The 24701-nt window shown below is 40.2% G+C and overlaps 1 long non-coding RNA gene across 1 annotated transcript in view; it reads left to right on the top strand.

Annotated features, from left to right (window-relative positions):
• The window catches only part of LOC129640434 (uncharacterized), a 32228-nt gene extending 7949 nt beyond the window's left edge, over positions 1-24279 (top strand). Inside the window, exons 2-4 of the long non-coding RNA XR_008708799.1 lie at positions 1636-2261; positions 21728-21869; positions 23853-24279. This is a non-coding gene — a long non-coding RNA (uncharacterized LOC129640434). The remainder of the gene's footprint in view (positions 1-1635; positions 2262-21727; positions 21870-23852) is intronic.
• The last annotated feature ends 422 nt before the right edge of the window (positions 24280-24701 follow it).

Genomic DNA, 24701 nt, shown 5'->3' with positions numbered 1-24701 from the left:
GAGAAGGGGACGACAGAGGATGAGATGGCTGGATGGCATCACCGACTCGATGGACATGAGTTTGAGTGCACTCCGGGTGTTAGTGATGGACAGGGAGGTCTGGTGTGCTGCGATTCATGGGGTCTCAAAGAGTCGGACACGACTGAGCGACTGAACTGAACTGAACTGAACTGCTTAGAAAAAATAATGAAGTGGTTTAGTTTTGTCTCATGTTGTCAGTCACTGACATCTAGACTGGTGTTCTGTAAGTTTATGTCCAACAGAAGAACATGGCCTGAGTGCTAGCCGGCTTCCAGATATCAGGGGATGCTTTCAAACCCACTGTCTCTAACAGCAAGTGAAAAACCTTAGAATATCAGGAATAAACTTTAGAGGTGGTGGGAGAGGAGGTATAATAGTGGCCATTTCCTTATCTTTACTAGAAAATAGTTGATAGTGCATTATTTTTGTATGGGATATACTTATGCCTGTGTGCTAAGTCGCTTCAGTCGGGTCCCACTCTTTGCTACCCTATGGACTGTAGCTTGCCAGGCTCTTCTGTCCATGGGATTCTCCAAGCAAAAATAATGGGGTGGGTTGCCGTGCCCTCCTCCAGGGGATCTTCCTGATTCGGGGATAGAATCCAAGTCTCTGCATCCACAGGCAAGTTCTTTACCACTAGAACCACCTGGAAAGCCCGGGGCATAACTTATACTAAAACAGTAATCATTGTTTAGTGAAATTCAAATGTAATCAAGCCTACTATATTTTCTTTCCTGCTAAATCTGACAGCACTAAAATAAACACACAGTCAGTTGCATAGGAAATACTTTGTGCCTTTTCTTTTCTTCCCACTTAGATTTTTATTTTAAATCAAGATAGACTTAAAAGGAGAAGGCAATGGCACCCCACTCCAGTACTCTTGCCTGGAAAATCCCATGGACGGAGGAGCCTGGTAGGCCACAGTCCATGGGGTCTCGCGGAATCGGACACGACTGAGCAACTTCACTTTCACTTTTCACTTTCATGCACTGGAGAAGGAAATGGCAACCACTCCACTGTTCTTGCCTGGAGAATCCCAGGGATGGGGGAGCCTGGTGGGCTGCCGTCTATGGGGTCGCACAGAGTCGGACACGACTGAAGTGACTTAGCAGCAGCAGACTTAAAAAAATAATGTAACTCGATTTGGGCCATTCCTATATATTCTGTATGTACATATATATGCACATCTGTGCATATATTGGGCTTCCCAGGCGGCACTAGAGGTAAAGAACTTGCCAATTCAGGAGACATAAGAGACCCAGTTTGCATCCCTGGGTCAGGAAGATCCCCTGGAGAAAGGAAAGGCAGCCCACTCCAGTATTCTTGCCTGGAGAACCCCATGGACAGAGGAGCCCGGCAGGCTACAGTCCATAGGGTCGCAAAGAGTCGGACACGACTGATCGACTTAGCACGCACCTGCATATACTATGTATATGTACACACACACACACACACACACACACACACACACACGAGAAACAGTAAGCACTCAATAGTATAGAGTATAACGTAACACACAGGCATAGAAAGCACCTGAAACACAAGCAGAACTGGCTGTGTTGGTGATACGGCCACTCTGAAATGTACCTTGTGGTGTGTCATCCTTCCTTTCAGTCATTTCAAGGACAAGGTTGAGGAAGACATGGTCACTGAGGCAACTTAGACCTGGCGAGCCTCCTGAGGAACCGGAAGGATGCGCGGAACCGGTTGCAGCGGCGGCTTTTTTATACGGATGTGCACGTCGTTTCACTTCTGCTGGACGCCACATAGGCCTGGGGAAGGGTTTTGCCGACGTACCCGGAAGGTTTCCGCGGTTTCCTCGGCATTGGTAGGGCTTGTGCAGCGGCGGGTTCTGGGGGCCAAAGAGACCAGAGATCTTCCCCGGCTCGTGAGTGTGCCCTCTTTCGTGGCAACACTGGCTTTGGTGTCTGGCTCGCGCAGTCTGGAGTGGAACGCCTCGCAGTTCCTGGAAGAGCCCCGACCCCGCGGAGCCGGCGCTCTCGCCTGCTCTTGGCCCGGGGACCGGAATGGCCTCAGTCGTCAGCTGGGTGTCCTCCTCCGAGGCCCCCAAAACCAGCCCTGAGACCCCGGCTCGCGGTGTCGTTCGCGAGAGCGGCCCTCGGCTCCTCGGGGCGGACCCTCCTCCGCTTCTGCCTCCTAGTCCTCCAAGCGCTGCATCCAGGATCGCGGCTGCGGGAGCAACGAGCCGGGACGATCTCCTGGACAAGGACCAGGAGGAGGTGAGTGATACGGCCCCACCTTCGCTCTGAGGAGCCCACCTGCCTTCAGAGTCCGCTTCATCTCTCGTCCCGCTTCTGAACGGTCTCAGTTAAGCATTTCTACCTTCCTTGCACCCATCTCCATCTTTTGCTTCTGTCCTTGACAGCTCCTTATTCGCCCGTTTTCTCCCTTAATTCTTACTCATCCTTGGGCGCCTTCATGTGGGCCCCTGACCCCTCCACCCGCTTTCAGCTCTGGTCTGGCAGCAGGCATGGCCAAGGGTCCCAGATCGATTTATAGTGTTTACTTTGTCATTTGTGAGCAAGTTTTTATTCTCCACTAGACTGAATTCAGTGTTCTTGCCTGGAGAATCCCAGGGACGGCGAAGCCTGGTGGGCTGCTGTCTATGGGGTCGCACAGAGTCGGACACGACTGAAGCGACTTAGCAGCAGCAGCAGCAGACTGAATTCCTGGAAAGGAGGAGCCTGATTTTATTCATCATAGAATTTGCAATGCATAGCGCTTAGTAAGAGCTCAACCATTGTGTGCTGAATGATCAGTTTGAGATGATAACGGGATGTGTAAGTGGAAATTCTTTGTAGGGAGTTGGAAAGGGTTGTGGAGAAGGCAATGGCACCCCACTCCAGTAATCTTGCCTGGAAAATCCCATGGATGGAGGAGCCTGGTAGGCTGCAGTCCATGGGGTCGCGAAGAGTCGGACCTGACGGAGCAACTTCACTTTCACTTTTCACTTTCATGCATTGGAGAAGGCAATGGCACCCCACTCCAGTGTTCTTGCCTGGAGAATCCCAGGGACGGGGGAGCCTGGTGGGCTGCCGTCTATGGGGTCGCACACAGTCGGACACGACTGACGCGATTTAGCAGCAGTAGCAGCAGCAGCAGGAAAGGGTTGAAATGAAAGAGTTTACATTGGAAAAGAGAAAACTTTCTCCGAAGACACGATTGGGTGAATGTAGGAAAAGTGATGTGTGTAACAGTAGATGAAGCTAAGATTGAGACCACTTTTTTGTGAAGTGATTTCAATCTTAACCTTGAGGAATGAGGGAAGAGTGAGATCAATTTTCCTCTAATGAAAGTGAGTATTGGAGTGGGAAAATGGTTTAAGAAATTGTTCAGTCGCCCAGTCATGTCTGACTCTGTGACTGCATGGACTGCAGCCCTCCAGGCCTGCCTGTCCCTCACCATCTGGGTAAGTTTGCCCAAGTTCATGTCCATTGCATCGGTAATGCCATCTAGCCATCTCAACCTCTGACTCCCTCTTGTCATTCTGTCCTCAATCTTTCCCAGCATCAGGGACTTTTCCAATGAGTCAGCTGTTCGCATCAGATGACCAAAATACTGGAGTTTCAGCTTCAGCATCAGTCCTTCCAATGAGTATTCAGGGTTCATTTCCCTTAAGATTCACTGGTTTGATCCCCTTGCTGTCCAAGGGACTCTCAGGAGTCTTCTTCAGCACCACAGTTCAAAGGCATCAATTCTTTGGCATTCTGCCTTCTTTATAGTCCAGCTCTCACAACTGTACGTGACCACTGGGAAAACCACAGCCTTGACTATAGGGACATTTGTCGGCAGAGTAATGTCTCTGCTTTTCAACACACTGTCTAGGTTTGTCATAGCTTTCCTGCCAAGAAACAAACATCTTCTGATTTCATGGCTGCAGTCACCATCCACAGTGATTTTAGAGCCCAAGAAGAGGAAATCTGTCACTACTTCCACCTTTTCTCCCTTTATTTGCCATGAAGAAATGGGGCTGGATGCCATGATCTTAGGTTTTTTAATATGTAGTTTTAAGCCAGCTCTTTCACTCTCTTCCGTCACCTGTTTAGTTCCTCTTTGCTTGCTGCCTTTAGAGCGGTATGATCCACATACTTGAGGTTGTAGATGTTTCTCCTGCCTATCTTTATTCCAGCTTGTAACTCATCCAGCCTGGCATTTCTCATAGTGTGCTCCCTGTATAGATTAAACAGGGTGACAGCAGACAGCCCTGTTGTACTCCTTTCTCAGTCTTGAACTAGTTCCATACACGTTCTAACTGTTGCTTCTCGGCCCTCATCCAGTTTTCTCAGGAGACAGGTAAGATGATCTGGTATTCCCATGTCTTTAAGAGCTTTCCACACTTTATTATGGTCCACACAGTCAAAGGCTTTAGCGTAGTTGATGAAACAGAGGTAGATGTTTATCTGAAATTCCCTAGCTATCTCTATGATCCAGCGAATGTTGGCAATTTGATCTCTGGTTCCTCTTCCTTTTCTAAAGCCAGCTTGGACATCTGGAAGTTCTTGGTTCACATAATGCTGAAACTTAGCATGCAAGATTTTAAGCATGGCCTTACTAGCGTGGGAGATGAGTGCAGTTGTCCAATGGTTAGCACATTCTTCAGTACTACTCTTCTTGGGAATTGGGATAAGGATTGACCCATCCCAATTTAAGAAGGAAAAGTTCTAATTATTGCTCTATAAGTATTCATACCTGCTAGGTGCCTTGAATGTGTTAAAAATGAGAAATTTACAAACGTTACAGGCATTGAGGGGCAGATTGACAAGACAACAGCTGGGAGATGTCTCAGTTCAGTTAAGTTCAGTTGCTCAGTCATGTATGACTCTTTGTGACCCCATGAACTGCAGCATGCCAGGCCTCCCTGTCTATCACCAACTCCCAGAGTCCACCCAAACCCACGTCCATCAAGTTGGTGATGCCATCCAACCATCTCATCCTCTGTCATCCTCTTCTCCTCCTGTCCTCAATCTTTCCCAGCATCAGGGTCTTTTCACATGAGTCAGCTCTTCGCATCAGGTGGCCAAAGTACTGGAGTTTCAGCTTCATCACCAGTCTTCCAATGAACACCCAGGACTGATCTCCTTTAGGATGGACTGGTTGGATCTCCTTGCAGTCCAAGGGACTCTTAAGAGTCTTCTCCAACACCACAGTTCAAAAGCATCAATTCTTCGGTGCTCAGCTTTCTTTATAGTCCAACTCCATATATGACTGCTGGGAAAACCATAGCTTTGACTAGACGGTCCTTTGTCGGCACAGTTGACCAGAATGATTATTAACACAGAATTAGGAGAGAGAGGATATTGAGCCCAATTCTGTGATCAAAACTTTAAGAATGGAACTATTCAAGAGGGCAGAGTGCCTACTTCACTTGCTCTCTGCACAAAAATTGAGTAACAGTGAGTTCAGGGCTTTCTTCTGCCCCCTTTATGCTAGTCCAAATTAACCTCCTTTCTAGGGCTGTGATTATGGTGGAGGAATAGCATGCTGAAAGCGACAGAATGAGAGGAGTAGAGTGTGCTTATTTTGCCTACGTGACAGGAAAGTGCAAATACTTTAAAATAGAGGGAAGAAATGGAGTAAGACAAATTTTGACTTTGGAAAATTCAGAAACTTAAGTTTTGTTTTGTTTTTTAATAGAATTGAAATGGAGTTTTTTTTTCCCCCAACAATCTAGCTAGACAATGCCCTCACCCACAAGCTTTACTAGGTATAGATAAATACACTCACCAAAAGGCATCTCTTTCAATTACTAGTTAACTTCATTAATGCCTTTGTGCCTCACTTTCTTCATCTATAAAATGGGAATGTTAACACCATCCTCGTAGATTTTCCTTTTAATTAAATGAAGCAGAGCATGTAGAACACTGAGGACATTTCTTAGTAGATCTAAGTAACATACTTATTTTTTTTTTAATAATATTGAAATCGAGTTTTTTGCCCCAACAATCTAGATAGACAAACCCCTTTCCCACAAGTTTCCTGCTGCTGCTAAGTCACTTCAGTCATGTCCGACTCTGTGCGACCCCACAGACGGCAGCCCACCAGGCTCCCCAGTCCCTGGGATTCTCCAGGCAAGAACACTGGAGTGGGTTGCCATTTCCTTCTCCAATGCATGAAAGTGAAAAGTGAAAGTGAAGTCGCTCAGTCATGTCCGACTCTTCGCCATCCCATGGACTGCAGCCCACCAGGCTCCTCCGTCCATGGGATTTTCCAGGCAGGAGTACTGGAGTGGGGTGCCACTGTACAGATAAATACTCTCACAAAACCCCCATCTTTTTCACTTACTTGTAACTTCATTAATGCCTCTGTACCTCAGTTTCCTCATCTATAAAATGGGAACATTGATAACACTTTCTTCATGGATTTTCAATTTAATTAAATGAAGTAGAGCATGTAGAACACCCAGGAAATCACTTAGTAGATCTAAGTAACATACTAGAGTTTTTTTTAATAGAATTGAACTCAAGCCCCCCCCCCAATAATCTAGCTAGATGATGCCCTTTCCCCAAAAGTTTACTGTCAATAAATATGCTAACCAAAGAAACTTTCATTTACTAGTGACTTCATTAAGTCTCTGTGCCTCAGTTTCCTCATCTATAAAATGGGAATATTGACAACACCTTCCTTATAGATTTTCTTTTTAATTAAATGAAGCTTAACATATAAAACAGCCACCATTGCTTAGGAGATCTAACATACATAATATTGTTTTTTTTTTAAAGAGTGTTAAAATCTTTATTTTTTTCCCCACAGCCTTGTAGATTTTATTTTACCTTACTGATTTTTATTTTTAATTAAATGAAACAGAGCATGTAAAATACCCAGGACATGCTTAGTAGAGTTAAGTAACATACTTAATTTTTTTTAATAGAATTGAAATTCGGTTTTTTCCCCCAAGAATCTAATAGACAGTGCCCTTACCAACAAAGTTTATTAAGTCTAGATAAATATGCTCACCAATACATCATCTTTCACTTACTAATATCTTTCTCAATGCCTCTGTTTCTCAGTTTCCTCATATATAAAATGGGAGTGTTGATAACACCTTACTCGTAGATTTTCTTTTTGATTAAATGAAGAAGAGGGTGCAAAACAACCAGGACATTGCTTAGAAGATCTAAGCAACACATTTAATTTTTTTTAATAGAATTGAAATTGGGTTTTTTTCCCCCAACAGTCTAGCCAGACAATGCCCTTTCCCACAGAGTTTACTAAATAGATAAATACGCTCAACAAAAAGCATGTACTTCCCTAACTAGTAATGCCGTTAATGTCTCTGTGTCTCAGTTTCCTCATCTATAAAATGGGAATGTTGATAACACCTTCCTTGTACATTTTATTTGGAATTAAATGAAGCAGAGCATGTAAAACACTGAGGACATGCTTAGTAAAGTAACATACTTATTTTTTTTTAATAGAATTGAAATAAAAATTTTTCCCCCAAACATTCTAGATAGATGATGCCCTTTCCCACAAATGTTACTAAGTATAGATAAATATGGTTAGCAAAAGCATCTCTTTCACTTACTAACAACTTCATTAATGTCTCAGTTTCCTGAAGTATAAATGGGAATATTGATAACAATTTCCTCATAGATTTTGTTTTCAATTAAATGAAGCAGACCCTGTAAGACACCGATGACATTGCTTAGTAGTCTAAGTAACATACTTACTTTTGTTTTTTCTTTTTAATAGAGATAACTGAAATTGATTCCTCCCCCCGCAACATTCTAGATAGACAGTGCACCTTCCACAAAGTTTACTGAGTGTAGATAAATATGCTCTCAAAAAAAAGGATCTCTTTCACTCACTGCTGCTGCTGCGGCTAAGTTGCTTCAGTCGTGTCCGACTCTGTGCGACTCCATAGACGGCAGCCCACCAGGCTCCCCCGTCCCTGGGATTCTCCAAGCGAGAATACTGGAGTGGGTTGCCATTTCCTTCTCCAATGCATGAAAGCGAAAGTGAAGTCGCTCAGTCATGCCCGACCCTCAGCGACCCCATGGACTACAGCTTTCCAGGCTCGTCCATCCATCCATGGGATTTTCCAGGCAAGAGTACTGGAGTGGGATGCCAATGCCTTCTCTGCTTTCACTCTCTAGTAACTTCATTGATGCCTCTGGACCTCAGTTACCTCATCTATAAAATGGGAATGCTGATAACATATTCCTCGTAGATTTTCTTTTTAATTAAATGAAGAAGAGCATGTAAAATACCCAGGACATTGCTTAGTAGATCTAAGTAACATACTTAATTTTGTTTTTTAATAGAATTGAAATCTAGATTTATTTCCTCACAATCTAGTCAAAGCCCACTCTCATGAATTTTGCCAAGTGTCAATAAATATTTCACCAAAATGCATCTGTTTCACTCACTAATAACTTCATTAATGCCTCTAGCCTGTTTCTCCATCTGTAAAATGGGAATGTTGCTAACACCTTCCTTGTAGATTTTATTTTTAATTAAATGAAGCAGAGCATGTAAAACACCCAGGACATTGCTTAGTAGATCTAAGTAACATACTCAATTTTGTTTACGTTTTTAATAGATGGAATTGAAAATGAGTATTTTCCCCCAACAATATGGATAGTCTTCTCCCCAAAAGTTTACTAACTATAGATAAATATGCTCACCAAAAAGCATCTCTTTCACTTCCTAGTAACTTTATTAATACCTCTGTGCTTCAGTGTCCTCATGTATAAAATGGGAATGTTAATAACACCTTCCTCATAGATTTTTTAAAGTAAATTAAGCAGAGCATGGAAAACGCCCAGGAGATTTGTAGATCTAAGTAGTATACTTAATTCAATTTTTTTAATAGATTGAAAATTGAGTTTTTTTCCTGACAATCTAGACAGACTTTGACCTTTCCACAAACTTTACTAAGTATACATAAAAATCGCTGACCAAAAAGAATCTCTTTCACTTATTATTAACTTTTTAATCCTTCTGTGCCTCAGGTTCCTCATCTATAAAATGGGAATGTTGATAACACATTCCTCATAGATTTTGGTTTTAATTAGATGGAGCTAATCACATAAAACACCAAAGATATTGCATAGTAGATCTAAGTAACATACTTAGGTATTTTTTTTTAAGATGGAATTGAAATTGAGTTTTTTGCCAACAATCTAGATAGCCAGTGACCTTTTGTGAAAATTTTACTAAATGTCCATAAATACGTTCACCAAATAACATCTCTTCTACTTCCTAGTTAAATCGTTAATGCCCCTTTGCCTCAGTTTCCTCATCTATAAATTGGGAATGTTGATAACACCTTCTGTGTAGTTTTTCTTTTTAATTAAATGCAGGCAAGCAGGTAAAACAAGACGGACTTTGTTTAATTTTGTTTTTTTTCTAATAGATGGAGTTCACATTGAGTTTTTTTCACCAACAATCTAGAGACAGTGCCGTTTCTGCATATTTTACTATGTGTCCATAAATATGCTCACCATAAAGCATCTCTTTCACTTACTAGTAACTTCATTAATGCCTCTGTGCCTCAGTTTACTCATCTATAAAATGGGAGTGTTGATAACACCTTCCTCTTTGATATTTTTTAATTAGATGAAGCAGAGCGTATGACACATCGAGGATGTTACTTAGTAGATCTAAAAAAAATACTTAATTTCTTTTTTTTGTAAGAGAGAGTTGAAACTGAGTTTTTTCTCCAACAATCTAAATAGACAATGCCATTTTCCAAAAAGTTTATTGAGTGTAGATAAATACACTCTCAAAGAAATCATCCATTTCACTTGTTATAACTTCATTACTGCCTCTGCCTTAGTTTCCTCATCTGTAAAATGGGAATGCTGATAACGTCTTTGTTGTAGATTTTCTTTTTAATTTAATGAAGCAGAGCATGTAAAACATCCAGGACATTTCTTAGTAGATCTAAGTATCATAGTTAATTTTTTTTAAATAGAATTAAAATAGAGTAATTTCCCCCCCAAAATCTAGATAGACAATGCCCTTTCACACAACGTTTACTAAGTATAGATAAATACACTCACCAAAATCATTTCTTTCAATTACTAGTAAATTTAATAAAGCCTCTGTACCTCAGTTTCCTCATCTATAAAGTGGGAATGTTGATAACACCTTCCTCGTAGATTTTCTTTTTGATTAAATGAAGAAGAACATGTAGCTTAGTAGATCTAAGTAACATACTTAATTTTTTGTTTTAATAGAATTGAAATCGAGTTTTTTCCCCCAACAATCTAGACAGACCTGCCCTTTCATTGTTAAATATGCTCACTGAAAGCAAGCACTCTTGCATTCTCCTGTTTGACCACTTCCAGTTTGCAGACTTTTATGTTTTTGGGCTCCAAAATCACTGCAGATGGTGACTGCAGCCATGAAATTAAAAGACGCTTACTCCTTGGCAGGAAATTTATGACCAACCTAGACAGCATATTCAAAAGCAGAGACATTACTTTTCCAACAAAGGTCCGTCTAGTCAAGGCTATGGTTTTTCCAGTGATCATGTATGGATGTGAGAGTTGGACTATAAAGAAAGCTGAGTGCTGAAGAATTGATGCTTTTGAACTGTGGTATTGGAGAAGACTCTTGAGAGTCCATGGGGTTGCAAAGAGTTGGCCACGACTGAGTGAGTGAACTGAACATACTTCATTTTTGTTAATAGATAGAATTGAAAATGAGTCCCCCCCCCAACAATTTGGATAGAGAATACCCTTTCCCACAAAGTTTACTAAGTATAGCTAAATAGGCTCACAAAAAAAAATCTCTTCAAATTGTAGTAACTTCATTAATGCCTCTGTGCCTCAGTTTCCTCATCTATAAAATGGGAATGTTGACAATACCTTCCTGGTAGATTTTCTTCTTAAGTAAGTAAAGCAGAGCATGTAAAACACCCAGGGCATTGATTAGTAGAACTAAGCAAGATACTAATTTTGCTTTTTTTTTAATAGAGAGTATAGAGGTAAAATTTCCCTCCCAACAGTCTACATAGATAATGCTTTTCCCACAATGTTTACTTGTATATATGAATTTGCTGACCAAAATATGTCTCTTTCACTTACTTGTAACTTCATTCATGCATCTGTGCCTCAGTGTCTGCATATATAAAATGGGAATGTTGATATACAACTTCCTTGTAGTATGTTTCAAACTAAATTAAGCAGAGCATGCAAAACACCCAGGACATTGCTTCATAGATCTAAGTAACATACTTAATTCAGTTTTGTTTTTAATTGACAGGTTGGAAATTGAGTTTTTTTTTTTCCCCAACAATGTAGATAGACAATGCCCTTTCCACAAGCTTTACTAAGTATACATAAATTCTCTGACCAAAAAGAATCTCTTTCACTTATGATTACCTTTTTAATCCCTCTGTGCCTCAGTTTTTTAATCTATAAAATGGGAATGTTGATAACACCTTCCTAGTTGAATTTTTTTTAATTAAATGAACCAGAGCATGTAAAACACCTAGGACATTTCTTAGTAGACCTAAGTAACATTTAATTTTTTTAATAGATAGCATTGAAATAGAAAATCCTGTATAAAAATTATCCTTCAATTGAAGAACTAAAAAAACAAAACAAAACCAGGAAACAGAGTTAAGTCAGTGTGCACAGCAAGACTTAAGATGGCAAGGGGCTTAGTGTGTCTGCAATATACTAAAGAAGCCAGCTTAGGCTGAAGGGAACGGAGAAATAGTAGGTAAAATCAGAGGGTTAGCTAGGACCTAAGAAAAAAAATGAATTGAAAGCGGGTTATTTCCCCAAACAATCTAGATAGAAAATGCTTTTTCCAAAGAAGTTTTCTAAGTATTGATAAATACGTTCACCAAAAAGCATCTTGTTCACTTGCTATTAACTTCATTAATGCCTCTATGCCTCATTTTCCTCATCTTTAAAATGGGAATGTTGAAAAGTCCTTACTTGTAGATTTTTCTTTTTTCATTTAAATGAAGCAGAGCATGTAGAATACCCAGGACATTGCTTCTTAGATCTAACTAACATACTTAATTTTGTTTTTAAACAGAGAGAATTGAAACCATGATTTATTTTGCTCACAATATAGATAGTCAAAGCCCCTTCCCATGAATTTTACTAAGTATTGATAAATACTTAGTAAATACTTAGGAACCAGAGATCAAATTGCCAACATGCGCCGGATCATCAAAAAAGCAAGAGAGTTCCAGAAAAACATCTATTTCTGCTTTATTGACTATGCCAAAGCCTTTGACTGTGTGGATCACAATAAACTGTGGGAAATTCTGAAAGAGATGGGAATACCAGACCACCTGACCTGTCTCTTGAGAAATCTGTATGCAGGTCAGGAAGTAACAGTTAGAACTGGACATGGAATAACAGACTGGTTCCAAATAGGAAAAGGAGTATGTCAAGGCTGTATATTGTCACTGTGCTTATTTAACTTATATGCAGAGTACATCATGAGAAACACTGGGCTGGAAGAAGCACAAGCTGGAATCAAGATTGCTGGGAGAAATATCAATAACCTCAGATATGCAGATGACACCACCCTTATGGCAGAAAGTGAAGAAGAACTAAAGAGCCTCTTTATGAAAGTGAAAGTGGAGAGTGAAAAAGTTGGCTTAAAGCTCAACATTCAGAAAACAAAGATTATGGCATCTGGTCCCATCACTTCATGGCAAATACATGGACAAACAGTGGAAACAGTGGCAGACTTTCTTTTTCTGGGCTCCAAGATCACTGCAGATGGTGACTGCAGCCATGAAATTAAAAGACGCTTACTCCTTGGAAGAAAAGTTATGACCCATCTAGACAACATATTAAAAAGCGGAAACATTACTTTGCCAACAAAGGTCCATCTAGTCAAGGCTATGGTTTTTCCAGTGGTCGTGTATGGATGTGAGAGTTGGACTATAAAGAAAGCTGAGCATTGAAGAATTGATGCTTTTGAACTGTAGTGTTGGAGAAGACTCTTGAGAGTCCCTTGGGCTGCAAGGAGATCCAACCAGTCCATCCTAAAGGAGATCAGTCCTGAATGTTCATTGGAAGGACTGATGTTGAAGCTGACACCCCAGTACTTTCGCCACCTGATGCGAAGAGCTGACTCATTTGATAAGACCCTGATGCCTGGAAAGATTGAAGGCAGGAAGAGAAAGGGACGACAGAGGATGAGATGGTTGGATGGCATCACCGACTCAGTGGATATGAGTTTGAGTAAACTCTGGGAGTTGGTGTTGGACAGGGAAGCCTGGCGTGCTTCAGTCCATGGGGTCGCAAAGAGTCAGACAGGACTGAGCCACTGAACTGAACTAAACTGAACTGATTGATAAAAACGCTCACCAAAAAGCATCTCTTTCCCTTAGTAGTAACTTCATTAAGGCCTCTAGCCTCAGTTTCCCCATCTATAAAACGGGAATGATGACAACACCTTCCTAGTTGATTTTTTTTCTTGATTAAATGAAGCAGAGCATGTAAAAACCCAGGACATTGCTTAGTAGACCTAAATAAATTTTATTTTTTCAAATAGATATGAAAGCAGGTTTATTCCCCCAAATATCTAGATAGAAAATGCCCTTTCCCACAAAGTTTTCTACATATAGACAAATAGGCTCAACAAAAAGCATCTCTTTAACTTGCTATTAACTCATTAATGCCTCTGTGCCTCAGTTTCTTCATCTTTAAATTGGGAATGTTGATAACCCCTTCCTCGTTTATTTTCTGTTCGATTAACTAAAGCAGAGCATGTGAAACACCCAGGATATTGTTTAGGGGATCTAAGTAACACTTAATTTTTTTTTTTTTTTTAAAGAGTGAATTGAAATCAAGTTTTATATCTCCCTCAACCTAGATAGTTAATTCCCTTTACCACAGATTTGCAAAGTTTCGATAAATATGCTTACCTAAGAGCTTCTCGGAGAAGGCAATGGCAACCCACTCCAGTACTCTTGCCTGGCAAATCCCATGGACGGAGGCGCCTGGTAGGCTGCAGTCCATGGGGTCGCTAGGAGTCAGACATGACTGAGCGACTTCACTTTCACTTTTCACTTCCATGCATTGGAGAAGGAAATGGCAACCCACTCCAGTGTTCTTGCCTGGAGAATCTCAGGGATGGTGGAGTCTATGGGGTCGCACAGAGTCGGACACGACTGAAGTGACTTAGCAGCAGCAGCTGCAAAAGCTTCTCATTCACTTTGGTAACTTCATTAATACCTCTGTGTCTCAGTTTCCTCATCTATGAAATGGGAATGTTGATAGCACCTTCCTTGTGATATTTATTTAATTAAATGAAGCAAAGCATGTGAAACATCCAGGGCATTGCTTCATAAATCTAAGTAACATACTGAATTTTTCTTTTTTTTTTCATATAGAATTGAAATCAAGTGTATTTACCCAACAGTCTAGATAGACAATGCTCTTTCCTACAAAGTTTACTAAGTATAGATAAATACACTCACCAAGAAGCATCTCTGGCATTTACTAGGAAATCATTAATGCCTCTGTGCAGTTTCCTCATCTATAAAATGGGAATGTTGATAACAAATTCTTCATAGATTTTTAAAAAAATTAAATGTAGCATAGCATCCAACCAGTCCATCCTAAAGGAAATCAGTGCTGAATATTCATTGGAAGGACTGATGCTGAAGTTTGGCACCTGATGTGAAGAAATACCTCTTTGGAAAAGACCCTGATGCTGGGAAAGATTGAAGGCAGGAGGAGAAGAGGACCATAGAGGATGAGATGGTTGGATTGCATCACCGACTCGATGGGACATGAATTTGAGCAAGCTCTGGGCATTGGTGATGGACAGGGAGGCCTGGCGTGCTGCAGTCTATGGGGTCGCGAAGGATTGGACATGACTGAGCATTTGAACTGAACTTGAGCATGTAAAATACCCAGGGCATTGCTTACTAGATCTAAATGAATTGCTTTTTCTTTTTATTAGATAAAATTGAAATCGAGTATATTTCCCCAACAATCTAAATGAACAATGGTTTTTTCTACAACGTTTACTAAGTATAGATAAATACGCTCAATAAGAAGCATGTCTGTCACTTACTAGTGAATTCACTAATGCCTCTGTGGCTCAGTTTCCTCATCCATAAATGAGAAGGTAGATTTTCTTTTAAATGAAGATGAGCATGTAAAACACCTGGACATTGCTTAGATCTAGGTAACAGACATAATTTTTTTTGTACAAAGAATTGAAAGCAAGTCCCCTCCCCCAATAATCTAGATAGATAATGCCCTTTCCCACAAAATTTACTGAGTATAGACAAATACACTGTCCAGAAAGCATCTTTCAGTAACTTGTAACTTTAATAATGTCTCTGTGCCTCAGATTCCTCATTTATAAAATAGGAATGTTGATCAAACCTTCCTCATAGATTTTCTTTTTATTTAAATGAAGCAGAGCATGTATATACCAAGAACATTGCTTAGTAGATATAGTAACATATTTAATTTTTTTAATAGAATTGAAGTCAAGATTTTTTTCCCCCAACAATCTAGATAGACAAGGCCCTTTCCTGCAAAGTATAGTTGAATATGCTCACTAAGAAGCATCTCTGTCACTTACTACTAAGTTCATTACTCCCTCTGTGCCTCAGTATTCTCATCTATATAATGGGAATGTTGATAATACCTTCCTAGTCGATTTTTCAAAATTAAACAAAACAGAGCATGTAAAACACCCAGGACATGGCTTAGTAGATCAAAGTAACATACTTAATTTTGATTTCGCTTAATACAGACCTGAAATCTAGTGTTTTTCTGAAAAAAACTAAATACAGAATGCCCTCTCCCACAAATTTTGCTAAGTATAAATAAATACGCTCACCAAAAACATCTTTCACTAACTAGTAACTTTATTAATGCCTCTGTGCCTCAGTTTCCTCATCTATAACTGTGAATTTCATTTTATTTGAATGAAGCAGAGCTCGTAAACCACAGTCCATTGCTTAGTAGATTTAACAAACATACTTCATTTTTCTTTTATAAGAGAGAGTTGAAATGATGTTCTTTCCCTGAACAATCTATATAGACACTGCCCTTTCCCAGAAAGTTTATTAAATAAAGATAACTACGCTCAGCAAAAAGTACCTCTTGCACTAACTAGTAACTTCATTAACAACTCTGTGCCTCAGTTTCCTCTTCTATAAAATGGGAATGTTGATAACACCTTCCTCGTAGATTTTCTTTTTAATTAAATGAAGCAGAGCATGTAAAACACCCAGAACATTGCTTACTAGATCTACGTAGCATACTTAATTTTTTAAAATAGAATTGAAAGAGTTGTTTTTCCCCATTAATCTAGATAGACAATGCCATTTCCCACAAGTTTACTAGGTATCCATGTATATGCTCACCAAAACGCATCTCTTTCAGTTACTAGTAACTTCATTAAGGCCTCTGTGCCTCAGTATCATCATCTATAAAATGGGAATGTTGATAACACCTTCCCCGTAGATCTTCTTTTTAATTAAGTGAAGCAAAGCACGTAAAACACCCAGAACATTGCTTAGTAGATCTAACATACTTATTTTGTTTTTTTTTAAACAGAATTGAAATCGAGATTTATTTTGCTCACAATCTAGATAGTTAACGCCCTTTCCCAAGAATTTTACTAAGTATTGATAAATACGCTCAACAAAAAGCATCTCTTTCAGATACTAATAACTTCATTAAGGACTCTAGGCTTAGTTTCCCCATATATAAAATGGGAATGTTGATAACACCATTTTTGTAGATTTTCTTTTTAATTAAATGAAGTATTGCAGGTAAAACACCCAGGACATGTTTAGTAGATCTAAGTGACATACTTAATTTTGTTTTTGCTTTTAATAAAGAGAATTGAAATCCAGTTTTATATTACCTGCAATCTAGATAGTTAATACCCTTTACCACAAAATATACAAAGTTCAGATAAATACACTCACCAAAAGCTTCTCGTTTCCTTTGATAACTTCATTAATGCCTCTGTGCCTCAGTTACCTCATCTATGAAATGGGAATGTTGATAGTGTCTTCCTTGTCGATACTTATTTTATTTTATGAACCAGAGCACGTAAAACACATAGAACGTTGCTTTGTAGATCTAAGTAACGTATTGAATTTTGATTTTTAAAAAATAGATAATTGAAATCAACTATACCCAACAATCTAGATAGACAATGCTCTTTCCTACAAAGTTTACTAAGTACAGACAAGTACGCTCACCAAGAACCATGTCTGTCACTTACTACTAAATTCATTAATGTGTCTGTTCCTCAGTTTCCTCAAGTATAAAATGGGAATGTTGATAACAGCTTCCTCATAGATTTTTTTTTAATTTTATTTTATTTTTAAACTTTACATAACTGTATTAGTTTTGCCAAATATCAAAATGAATCCGCCACAGGTATACATGTGTTCCACATCCTGAACCCTCCTCACTCCTCCCTCCCCATTCCATCCCATGGGTCCTCATAGATTTTTAAAAGTAAGTTAAACAGAGCATGGAAAGCACCCAGGACATGCTTCATAGATCTAACTAACATCAGATCAGATCAGATCAGATCAGTTGCTCAGTCATGTCCGACTCTTTGCGACCCCATGAATCGCAGCACGCCAGGCCTCCCTGTCCATCACCAACACCCGGAGTTCACCCAAACTCACGTGCATCAAGTCGGTGATGCCATCCAGCCATCTCATCCTCTGTTGTCCCCTTCTCCTCCTGCCCCCAATCCCTCCCAGCATCAGAGTCTTTTCCAATGAGTCAACTCTTCACATGAGGTGGCCAAAGGATTGGAGTTTCAGCCTCAGCATCAGTCCTTCCAATGAACACCCAGGACTGATCTCCTTCAGAATGGACTGGTTGGATCTCCTTGCAGTCCAAGGGACTCTCAAGAGTCTTCTCCAACACCACAGTTCAAAAGCATCAATTCTTCGGTGCTCAGCCTTCTTCACAGTCCAACCCTCACATCCATACATGACCACAGGAAAAACCATAGCCTTGACTAGACAGACCTTTGTTGGCAAAGTAATGTCTCTGCTTTTGAATATGCTATCTAGGTTGGTCATAACTTTCCTTCCAAGGAGTAAGCGTCTTTTAATTTCATGGCTGCAGTCACCATCTGTAGTGATTTTGGAGCCCAGCAAAATAAAGTCTGACACTGTTTCCACTGTTTCCCCATCTATTTCCCATGAAGTGATGGGACCAGATGCCATGATCTTCATTTTCTGAATGTTGAGCTTTAAGCCAACTTTTTTTTACTAACTAACATACTTAATACTTTTTTTTTAAATAGATGGATTGGAAATTGACTATTTTCCCACTGACAATCTAGACAGACAATGCCCTTTCCACAAACTTTAAAATGTGTACATAAATTCGCTGACCAAAAAGAATCTTTCACTTATTAACTTTTTAATCCCTCTGTGCCTCAGTTTCCTCATATATAAAATGGGAATATTGATAACACCTTCCTCGTATATACTTTTTAATTAAATGGACCCAATCATGTGAAACACTAAAGACATTGAATAGTATATCTAAGTAACATACTTAATTTTTTTTATATTGAATTGAAATTGAGTTTCTTTCGCAAACAATCTAGATAGTCAATAACCTTTTGTGAAAATTTTACTAAATGTCCATAAATATGTTCATCAAATAGCATCTCTTTCACTTATTAGTAAATTCATTAATGCCCCTTTGCCTCAAATTCCTCATTTATAATTTGGGAATGTTGATAACACCCTCCTAGTTGATTTTTTAATTAAATGAAACAGCATGTAAAACACTGAGATTATTGTTTAGTAGATCTAAGTAACATACTTAATTTTGGGTTTTTTTAAATAGAGGGAATTCAAATTGAGTTTTATATAGCCCACAATCTAGACAGTTACTGCCCTTTACCACAAAGTTTCCAAAGTTCCGATAAATACACTCGTCAAAAGCATCTCATTCACTTTGGTAACTTCATTAATGCCTCTGTGCCTCAGTTTCCTCATCTATGAAATGGGAATTTTGATATACCTTCCTTGTCTATTTTTATTTAATTGACTGAACAGAGCATGTAAAATACACAGGACATTGCTTAGTAGATCTAAATAGCATACTTAATTTGATTTTTTTTAGTATGGAATTGAAATCGAGTAACTTTCCCCAGAAATCTAGATACACAATGCCATTTCCCACAAAGTTTAATAAATATAGATAAAATACGTTCACCAAAAAGCATCTCTTTCACTTACAGGTAACTTCATTAATGCCTCGGTGCCTCAATTTCTTCATCTATAAATTGGGAATTGTTGATAACAGCTTCTTGTAGATTTTCCATATAATTAATTAAAGCAGAGCATGTTAAAGACCCAGGACATTGCTTGTTAGAACTAAGGAACAGACTTAATTCTGTTTTTTTCAAGAGAGAGAATAGAAGTCAATTTTTTTCCCCAAAGATCTAGGTGGACAAACCACTTCCAACAATGTTTACTTGTATAGATAAATACGCTTACCAAAACACATCTCTTTCAATTACTAGTAACATCATTAATGCCTCTGTGCCTCAGTTTCCTTATCTATAAAATGGGAATATTGTTAACACTTTCAAGTAATTTTTTTTAATGAAGCAGAGCATATAAAACACCCAGGAAAAGCTTAGCAGATCTAAGTAACATACTTAGTTTTGATTTTTTTTTTAAATATAGAACTGAAATTGAGTCTTTTTCCCTAACAAACGTGATACACAATTCCTTTCCGACCAAGTTTAATAGAGAGTATAGATGTCGATTTTTTCCCCAACAATCTAGATAGATAATGCCCGTTCCCACAAAGTTTACTAAGTATGCATGAACATGCTAACCCAAGAGCATCTCTTTCACTTACTAGTTACTTCATTAATGCCTCAGTGCCTCTGTTTCCTCGTCTGTAATATGGGAACGTTGATAACACTTTCCCCGTAGATTTTTTTAACTAAATTAAGAAGAGCATGTAAAACACTGAGTACACTGCTTCATAGATCTAAGCAACATATTCTGTTTTTTTAATAGATAGGAAATTGAGTTTTATTTCCCTGACAATCTATGTAATAATGCCCTTTCCACAAAGTTTATTAAGTATACATAAATTTACTGACCAAAAAGTATCTCCTTCACTTACTATTAAGTTCTTTAATACCTCTGTGCCTCAGTTTCCTCATCTATAAAATGGGAATGTTGATAACATCTTCATAGATTTTCTTTTCTACTAAATGGAGCCAATCATGTAAAACACTAAGGACGTGGCTTTGATCTAAGTAACATACTTAATTGTGTTGTTTTATTCAATACAGAATATTGAAAACAAGTTTTCCCCCAAGAATCTAGATAGATAATGCCCTTTCCCACAATGTTTATTAAGGATAGATTAATACGCTTTCCAAAAAGCATCTCTTTCACCAACTTGTAACTTTAATAATGCCTGTTTCTCAGTTTCCTCATTTGTAAATTGGGAATGTTGATAACACCTTCCTCGTAGATTTTCTTTTTTTTAATTAAATGAAGCAGATCATGTAAAACACCCATGACATTGCTTAGTAGAGCTATGTGAAATACTTAATTCTTTTATAATAGATAGAATTCAAATCGAGTTTTTATCCCCCAAAATCTAGATAGGCAACTCAACCTTGAAGAGTGGGGCAGGGGGCCATTCCTTTGACTGTGAAGGTAACTGTGGACCTCTGCATACCGGGCTGCACTCAGCTCCCCACCTCTGGCTGCAGGCACCCTACAATGGGGCATGTTTGCCCTTTATTGGGCCTGTGTTCTAGATCAGGAAGAGTTTCCATCTCCCCCCTCGCTGCCCTTCTCTCCTGCACCTCATCTCCCTCCCCTCCCTTCTCCCTACTCCATCCTTCCCCTCCCCTCCCCTCCCGCTCTGTTTCTCCTCTAACTTCTGGAATTCGCTTTCTCCACTGAGCAGTGCGAAATGAAAGGCAGGCCAGACTGAGGGTTTTATGGTTGTACAAGAGGTGTTTACAGGTGTCTTAGGGCATGTGAATATCCTGGATATTAAGAATAGCTCCTACCTATGAGTGCTGTGCTTGATGTTGTATTTGATTTATCCTATTTCTACCTGCCCCCTCATCATTATCATCATCCACCCCCCTTTTAAAAGAAGTCAAACCAGGGTGGAATCGCTCAATGTCACTAACCGACAAGCTCTGTGCTGCCCTGAGGATGAAGTGGTTCCACTCACTGCGCTTTCACATGTGGCCCCTCTTCTACCAGTGGGCTGGAATAGAGAAGCAGGAGTAGGTAGACAGAGCCCAGGCTGCTCTATCAGCCAGCCTGCCTTTGAGGGCGACGGGGATTTGATCAGACAGCCTCTTAGGTACCTTTATCCTGGAGGACATTAATCATTGTTGTCATTTATCAACATTAATTCTGTTGATAAATTCTTTAAACCTCTCTCCTTTTTTTTTCTTCTGCCATGCTGCATGGCATGTGGGATCTTAGTTTTCCCCACCAGGGATTGAACCAGTGTTCCCTGTAGTGGAAGTGCAGAGCTTAACCACTGAATTGCCAAGGAAGTCCCTCAACTATTTCATTCTTAATGACAGGTGCAGGTGTGGAGGAGAGGAGGTGACATTTGTGTGCCCATCACTAATGTGCTCTTTGGAAGCTTGTCTTTGGGAGGAGCAGTTCGTTATATTGTGGGCAGTAACACTTTGGCATTGAAGATTTCCAATAAAACTTTATTTATATTTTATGCAGAAGAAAACAAGGGGAAAAAAAAGAAGTCTGGTCATTCAAAAGAACGATCCAAGGAAAGGAGGAAGAAAAAGTCATCTAAAAGAAACACAAGAAGCACTGTGCCGACAGTGACAGCGACTCTGATTCTGACACAGACTCCGTGGTAAGAAAGCCAATATCATTAGCCCGCCTTGCTTTCAAGTTCTACTTCTTGAAAGCTGATATTAGAAGAAGGTACTTAATAATAGCCAAGACTATTTTTTTAATAGCCAAGAGTTTGGAACACTCACTGACTTAGTGTCAGGGACCCTGCTGGGTGCCTGATATGCACTATTGCTCTTTAATCCACACAGGCACTGTAGGACGCATCTTCGAGTTGGGGAGACAGAGGACCCGAGCAGGTTGTAAGAACCGCCCGCACCCAAGGTTACACAGTTGGGACTCAGAGCCAAGCGATGTGACTCCAGGGTGGTTGTGTGTAGCTGCACAAGGCCTGTGGCAGAGAACCAAGTTGGGGTCAGTCTGTGAGACATGAGGTGCCAAACCAGGCCATAGGGGGCTGCATCAGCCCAGTGGAGTGGCTCTTCTATGAGATTCTCACACTCAGTGGGCAGCTTTGTGTGATCCTCAAAGAGGCATAACATAGGGGACCCTTCAGGCCAGCAGCTGATTTCTGGAAGACACTTCCTGTGGGGCTGCATCACAACAAAGCCCCCTTTTTATGCCCTCCCCTGGCTGGTGATTGACAGAGGGTGCCTCCTCTGGGGACACATTACAGGCAGGCCCCCTTCCTCTGATGTCACCTTTCTTCCTCCCTGCTGGAAGACAGATTTCTTGAAGCACAGATCTGAGCATGGAAGTCCCTGCTTAAAATCCTTCCAGAGCTCTCCTTGGCTTCAGGGTAAAGTCAGACCCCAGTTGATCAGTGGCTCTCTCATCACATGTACACCATCACTCTCCTGCAGCGTCCTGTGTGGCCTCAGAGTGACTTTCATCCCCTCATATTGCCTGTCCTTTCTCCTGACTCTGCCATGTGGTACAGAATCCGGCTGCCTACAGTCCAGTCTCTCCTTGCATGTGGCTTGGCCTACTTGCTGCATAGATGGACGTGCATTACTCTTGTAATAAAGCTGACTTTAGAAAGAACGAGCTTAAGAGTCACCTTTTCATGGTCAACCATTCCTCACCCACCCTCCCAAAAACAGCCTGAAGGTGAGACTCCTCTGTGTGCCTAGATCACCTCCTCCCTCCCCACTTCCCTGTCACTCAGATTCTACTGACCCCTTTCCCTCTGTCTCCTCCACTAGACTGAGCTCCTGGAAAGCATCCTCCCAAACACACACATCACAAAGATACTCAAAACATCCAGAAAAGTGAAGGGAGTAGTGTCATTAATGCCATATACAGTGCTTGTCACTCACTCAGGTGTAACATATGTTAGCCCTTTGACATTTGCTTCAGATAGGGATCTTTTGTTGTCATTGAGCTATTCCAGGTAAAATACATTAAGTATTTCATTATGCACCTCATTGAAAAAAGGACATTTTCTTAAATACAATACCATTATGTCACCCAATTAAGTTAATATTTCCTCATATAATCTAATACCCAGTGTAACTTTAATGTCTATGCTTCTAATGCCTAGCATGGTTCATGACATAGATGTTAAATGAATAAATCCCTGTGATACAACAAATGGGACAGCAAAAGCATGTCTACCTGGTCAAAGATATTAATGTTTTAGGGCTAAACATTTTATCAATTTTAATGTGTTTTTCTTTTCATATGAAGATAACAAAAGGAAGACAAAAAACAAGCCCAGCAAAAGGAAAGGAAACACAAATGACCAGGTTTTTTTCTTTAATTTTTATTATGGAAAAGGTCACATATATACACAAGTATAGAGAACAGTGTAATGATCTCTCATTTACAAACCAACTTGAAGAATCATCAACTGATGGGAAGTTGCCACCACCCCCATTTATTCTGAAACAAAACCCAGGGGTCATTTCATGTACAAACAAATCAGCATGTTTCTCTAAAAGAGAGACATTCTTTTTTCAACATAACCATATTACCATTACTGTGCCCAAAAATTTGACAGTAATTCTTCAGTTCATTTTTTTGTTTGTTTGTTTGTTTGTAGCCTGGGAGTTTCACATGAGGAAGACAGCATGAAGAAAGCCAAGGTCTCATCGCGTCTTTTCAATGATCCATTCATGTGGAATATTAAGCAAGGCCTCCCTCTTGCTTCCAGCAGCACTCAACTGAAAGGTTTCCTTTTAGTGTTTAGTCCTCAGGAACTGGGTTCCTCTCAAGGATTCTGAATGAGACAGAATACATTTGAAGGCATGATTGTCACTCCTGAGCCGGGGATGACAATAATATGGCTCCTGTGGTGGGGGCAGGGGAGAAACGGGAGAAGAGCCCTTCTGGACTTGATGGAGTCTCCTGTGTTTCCTTTGGGCCAGAATGGTTTGTTCCCCTCTATCCTCCACAAAAAGGGAGAGCAGTGAACAGAATGTGGAGCATCTAGAACAAAAGAAGGGGAATGTTCGGATGCTGCCTTCCCAGAAAGGCCTATGAACAGTAGTTTCTTAGGAAGATTCCTTTAGTGTCCAGGCTCGTGCCTGAACTCCTCATCATGAATGGAGCTCGGCCACGTTTTGAGGCACACCGTTCTGTCACCGAGACTTTCCCCACCGCATCTTTCACCTGTATGTGCCTGAGAAGTGCAGGGCCCAGTGAATGTGACTCAGGGATGTCACCTCATGAAAAGGGACCAGCTTGACATTGCTTACGAATTCTCTTTTTTTTTAGACCACAGTTTGATTTATTTACTTTTGGCGGGGCTTGGTCTTCATTGCTTCCCATGGACTTTCTCTAGGTGCAGCAGGCAGGGGCTGCTCTCTCGTTGTGGTGTGGAGGCTTCTCATATGGTGGCTTCTAACGGTGGCGCACGGGCTCTCGGGCATGCAGGCTGCAGTAGTTGCAG

This window comes from Bubalus kerabau, chromosome X (assembly GCF_029407905.1).
Source record: "Bubalus kerabau isolate K-KA32 ecotype Philippines breed swamp buffalo chromosome X, PCC_UOA_SB_1v2, whole genome shotgun sequence".
NCBI lineage: Eukaryota > Metazoa > Chordata > Mammalia > Artiodactyla > Bovidae > Bubalus > Bubalus kerabau.
The sequence above is the reverse complement of the archived record's forward strand: the minus strand, read 5'-3'. Positions and strand labels throughout refer to the sequence as shown.